The sequence below is a fragment of the Fukomys damarensis genome, unplaced genomic scaffold (assembly GCF_012274545.1).
Source record: "Fukomys damarensis isolate Sample0158 unplaced genomic scaffold, DMR_v1.0_HiC HiC_scaffold_32, whole genome shotgun sequence".
Lineage (NCBI taxonomy): Eukaryota > Metazoa > Chordata > Mammalia > Rodentia > Bathyergidae > Fukomys > Fukomys damarensis.
In genome coordinates this window covers 42,859,460-42,865,046 of record NW_022900944.1, presented here as the reverse complement: position 1 = coordinate 42,865,046, position 5,587 = coordinate 42,859,460, and positions in this window count along the sequence as shown.

Here is a 5,587-nt window from a genome sequence, read left to right as displayed (position 1 = left end):
TTTTTTTTTTTTTTTTTTTTTTTGGTACTGAGTATCAAACTCAGGTCCTTGTGCTTGCAAGGCAGACGTAGTTCTGCTGAGCTAAATTCCAGGCCCTGTGCTCTTGTGTCTTAAAAAGTCCTCCAGCCTGCCAGACACCCTTGGGCACCCAGTGTGGTCCTCGGGGATGCACCTTTCCAGAGTCTGGGTGGCCAGTTCTCTTTCTGGCCAATGCTAGAGGCAGAGACCACTCATCAGGTGGAAATGAAGGAGACTCTCTCCCCAGGGAGAGCAGTACCACAGGGCCTCCTTGTGCCCCAGCGCTCTACCCTGCATCTGTGCCCTATTTCCTGTCTGGCCAAAGGCACAAGGCATGTTTAGGAGCAAGAGAGTGGGTGACCACGCTCCATCTGTTCAGGGCCTCTGATTAATGCACACTTTCCGGGGAGCCATCAGGCGGGCTCTGCTTCCTTGGCTGTGTCTGACTAAAGCTGCGACAGGTGACCAAAATAGAGCCCAAATGTGTTAGTTAAGGTCCGTTCAGTTATAGGCAACAGAAACTCACTCTGGCAGTGTACAAAGAGAGAGAGGCTTATTTTAAGCCTTTAGGGCCACCTCGTAGAACCCCAAGGGTCCAAATGCAGCTTAGAGCTAGAACACTTTTGGGAGCACATGGAACAAACCCTTATCCTCTCACTCTGTTACAAGGCAGAGCTGCTGCATCCTTTCCCTCTGAGATCCACCTGCTGTTCCCCTGTGGCGAATACACGGCCACCCCCAACACCAGGGTTTGTGCCGTCTGAGGACATCACTCTCCTAAGTCTCAAGGCTGCATCTCTCATTGGCTTCATCAAGGCAAGACCTTCACCCCTCACTGCCATGGGTGGAATTGAAATCAGATATTAAGAAAAATCAATCAAAACTGAAGGTAGGAGTGTGGAAATGCTTCTTATTATTGTAAGTAAAGGAATTATATATAGCTGTGTATCTAACAGACTTACAACTCTGTCTATTTCTGCTTGTGGTTGGAGATGAGAAGAGGCCACAAGGAGATGCAATAAATGGATTGCATAATGGGAAACTTGGTTGATTTTGCCACTTATGAATGCTAATAATTGCCATCTATGCTGTATTGTATGATTCAGGATGCAAGGCTTTGCAGGTGGGTGTTCTTTACATGTGGAGGCAGGAAAATCGAGGTTCAGAGAAGTTGTTGATAAATAGTGGAGTCCAGCTTTAGATGTCCTGCTTTTCCAGCTGCGTGTCTTGTGTCTCACACTGTAGAGTTGAGCAAAGAAATATAACTTTTTGTACATGCAGCCAAGAAGTTCTGAAGTCATATATGGTGGAGGGAAATAAGAAAGGGGCAGCTTTGGGGGTAAGAAACTGGGAAGAAATGAGAAGTTTCAGTCTTCTTTTCTCTGGGTTCAAGGAACGGCTGGGTGCACAGCCAGCCTTCTGTGTCCAGTCTGGTGTAAGAACGATGCCCACGAGATGTTACCAGCCTTCAGTATTCCACATTCCCCAGGGATGCCTGAGATGCCTTATTACCAAAGACTTTGTGTTAAGGAGTCGCCGGGGCCTCATGGTTCTCCAGATTTGAGAGGTTCATGTCTCTTTTGTAAAGACCCTGGTTGGATAGTCTGAAAGCCCAGTTATGACGGTTCCACCCATGACCCACTTCTTTTTTCTAAAAGTGGATTACACGACCAAAAATTGGTGGAGTGAACGTGGCCACTTTACCCACATTTGCTGTTGTTTGCAGTCCAGGGACCTGATGTAATTTCTAATGTTAGAAGAGTGAGGATGGTTTGCCCCATGTCAAGCGCATATGTTGAAGGGAACTGGAACTTAAAAAACCCAGAGGGCTCTCTGATAATTTGAGTTTTGGAAGAGACCACACAATCTGGTTCTAGAGCTGGTGTGTGTGGGGGGTTCCTCCCACCTCTGCTGGGAGGGCCCTGCTGTTCAGAGATGAACACTGGGGAGCTCGTAATGCTAATGATGCATAAGTGCATTTCAGCTATTTTATTAAGCTGGCCTTTCCGAGTTCATTATCATTCATATTTATGGGTGGGATGTGTTCCTCCAGAGACTCTGTGAATAGCTTTCCCAGTGTTCAGGTAGAATTTATAGCTAGCTGGATAAAGAAGTGGCACCGTGTGAGCCCGGGCTTGCTCTTTTTGTAGGAAATGGCAGCTCTAACAACGGTTTTGGATGAGGATAGACCTGCAGTCTATGGGCCCGGTGTCTTTTAAATAGAGCTGTGCTTTTATGAATCCAAGAGGGTACGTGAAGGTCTGCGTGCCGGGAGGTAGAGAGGCACGGTGCCCATTCCCAGACACCACATCCTCCTCTGCTGGAATCGGCTCTGGCAACTTCTACCTTCTGTTGCCAGGCTATGCCCCGACAAAAAGGTCACCGTTTCCTCTGGATGCAAAGGTGCTGGCAAGACTGCTGTGAGCTCCCTGCCTGGTGGGATAGAAAGGTCTCCGTCCCAGAAGACCCCACGGAGCCCTGGCACTTGTGATGGTGCCATCTGCCCCTGCCAGGGCTTTCACACTGTTCCACCTCAAGTGGGGCTTGAAGTTTCTGGCCAGGTCAGGAGGAAGAAAGTGGCTTTAGTGATCAGCCACACATCTGCTGATGAGCTCTGGGTGGGCTGGGCAAGTACAGGGAGACGCCAGACTTGGGTACTGCAATCCAGCACTGTCTCTGGGACACTTGAAAACAATGATCAATTCTGTGCCTTCTAAAAACAGAGTATATGGAGGGGTTTCACAAGAGCTCCTGTTAAACTCTAAGTACAATCCTACCAGCATAACCAGACCAACACAAGGTAAGCCTTGAAGGTGCCTGACTCGCAACTCAGGTGAAATCCTCATCTGTAAAACCAAGGGTCATCTCTGTGGTTTTCTTCAGCTTTGAGAATTTGTAACTCCAAAATAGAAGGGACTTCCCCTTGTTAGCGCGTTTCCTTGCCTTTTGGATTCTGATAAGATCTTGTTTATGTTGGAACTCTGAGTAGGTGTAGACGCTGTCCAGGGATGAACGAGTGCTGGATTATGGTCCCTGGGCTTTGCTTGGCTGAAGGAAGAGGCGGAATGACAGGGAAGCCCTTGCCTGTAACAAAGCCCTGCTCTTCAGGTGAATTACTTGTAGTCACAGGCTGTGTCGGGGTCTAACCAGACAGGGCTAAAGAAAACTGAGGGGCAGGTGGCACTGGGGACTCTAAGGATGGCAACTAGAAAGTTGATAGTGTCTAAAGGCAGAGAAGTAGAGGATAGGGGTTTCTAAACACAGCTTTTAAAAAAGATGCATCCAAGAGGGAATAATCACTTATAATATGTAGTCCTGGAGAGGGACCAGGATTTTCTTTTCTTTCTTTTTTTTTTAAGTTCTTTGAGACAGAGTCTTGCTATGTAGTCCAGACTGGTCTTGAACTCACTAAGTAACCCAGGCTGGCCTCAAAGTCATGGCAATCCTCTTGTCTCAGCCTCCCAAGGATTATAGGCATGCACCACCATGTGTCGTGGCTTTTTAGGAACCAGGATGTTTTTAAAGTGGTGATTCCAGGTATTATTGGGACCCCTGTGGAAATTTGAATATGGTTGTACATTAGATGGCATTATTCTGTTGATTTGAAATTCTTATGTATAAAATTGATGTTGTGGTTATGTGAGAAGATATCCTTGTTTTGGAGAAATACCTGCTGAAGTGTTTAAAGCATTATAGCATCTACAGCTTTTTTACATACAATGTCTGTATGTGCAAAATATATGTATATATGTGAAATATGTATGCACAGAGATGAGACAAATGTCATAAAACAGTGACAGTTGGTGACTTGCATGAAGCTTGTATGAGTGCTCATTGGGCTATGCTTTCTCACCTTCTATAAGTTTGCATTTTTTCAAAAAATTGAAAGTACGGGGACATGTTTCACAAGTGAGACCTGTGCTGCAGTGCAGGTTCTCTCCCCAGCAGTCCCTTCTGCTGGCTTCACCTGTGGGATGAGGGTCTCATTCCTGTTACAGCCGAGGTTCATTTCCTCCTTTGTTCTCCTCTACCTGAAGACAGAGTCAGAATCCCGCCCGTAACCATGCTGGCCTGGTGATGTGAGACCTCCCTTAGGACTGTCACTGGAACTCACACGTGTCTTAGGGCACTACTTGTTATCACTCGAGGGTGGGCCTTCTTGGAGCAGCAGCAGAGAAGCTGACTTGTGTTGTGTTGTGTTCTCACTCTGTGCTGGCACTCTACCTGAACTGGACCTTGCTAGATTCCCTTATCACCCCATTCTATAGAAGCTAGTTACACATGGCAGAGCCAGAATGTGATGAATCCAGGACCCATGGCTCCCAACCTTCATTCCTGGCCACTCTTGAGTGAGTGTGAGTCTGGAGCTGCACTGTGCACCCGGAGAGCATTTTCAAAGGGTAGGTGTGCACACCCCAGCCCTGGTTGTCTGTCATTAGCCTTCAAAGTATCTCTAGGTCTTGAGTGAATTCCACCTAGGACCTGTCCCTCCTCCCATCCTCACTTGCAGAGCACGTCCTTTTAACCTTAGGGATCTGCCTCAGGTCTATCCTTTTGTTTAAGGTCCATTTGGGTTGGCCATAAGAGCCTCAAGGGATGCAATGCGGTGTCCATGGCGTGTGCAGAAAATAAATGTATGTACAGCATTCTCCGCCCTTGACTCGCTGTGGAAGAGTAGCAGGAATGTAGGTGAAGGTGCCCAGGGGCCCCTGTGCAGGGTAAGCTGGACTCCAGACAACAGCGCTCTGTGAGGGGACAAGGACAGAGCCACGAGGAGGAGGAGAAGCAGGCTGCAGCTGGATTTTCAAGGCTTCCTTCTTTATTTTTTGAACAAATCTCAAAGGAATGATGTTGAGTGGAAAAAATAGTCAATCTCAGATGATTACTCACCATATTAGATGGCTTCATTTAGATAACCACGTTCTCGATGTGACAAAATTGTCTGAATAGAGGATGACTGAGTGGTTGCTGGGGCCAGGGGTGGGAATGGGGTGCTACACAAGAGGACTGAGAGACCCTGGCAGGGATGGACATGGTTCGTATGTTGGTACCCAGTGCCCATTTCTTGTTGTGACACTATATTAGGGCCCTGGAAGGTGTTGTGGGAGGAACTGGGTAAGGGGCACGCAGGATCTCTGCTGCTTCTTACGATGTCACACGAATCTCCAGTTATTTAAAAATACATTTAGTTTTAAAAAGGAGGATATAAGTACAGCAAATATGGCAAACTATTAACATCCAAATGGCTTGGTGTACATGGAAATCTGCTGTATTTGTCACATTTATTTCAGTGTTTGAAATGCCTAGCAAAACCAAAACCCTCTGGCATTATCTTCTACGTGTGCAGCCTTTCCCAGGTCTCATCTCTGGTCCCCTCTGGCTGGTATGACAGCCACTCTGACTTCTCACTCATGGAAACGGGCAAAGTCATGCTTCTAACCTTAGGGGCAGCTGCTCCTAGACGGAAAGAACCACCACACAGAAGGCTGTCTTCTCACTAGAGTCCCTCAGGTTATAGAATCCTTCAACTCAAAAAAAAAAAAAAAAAAAAAAAAAAAAAAAAAAAAAA